The following is a 268-nucleotide window of genomic DNA, read 5'->3' on the forward strand; positions in this document are numbered from 1 at the left end:
AAAAGCTGGCATGCAGGTCTTCCTTGTGTCCTTATAAAAAGCTGGCATGCAGGTCTTCCTTGTGTCCTTCGTGTTATTAGCACGACGCTCATATAAAAAGCTATGGCCCATGCAGGTTTCGAACCTGCGCTATGGCCCATGTTCCTTGTGTCCTTATAAAAAGCTAGCATGCAGGTCTTCCCATGTTCCTTGTGTTCTTATAAAAAGCTATGGCCCATGCAGGTTTCGAACCTGTGCTATGGCCCATGTTCCTTGTGTCCTTATAAAA

Source organism: Cucurbita pepo, chromosome LG15, assembly GCF_002806865.2.
Source record: "Cucurbita pepo subsp. pepo cultivar mu-cu-16 chromosome LG15, ASM280686v2, whole genome shotgun sequence".
Classification (NCBI taxonomy): Eukaryota; Viridiplantae; Streptophyta; class Magnoliopsida; order Cucurbitales; family Cucurbitaceae; genus Cucurbita; species Cucurbita pepo.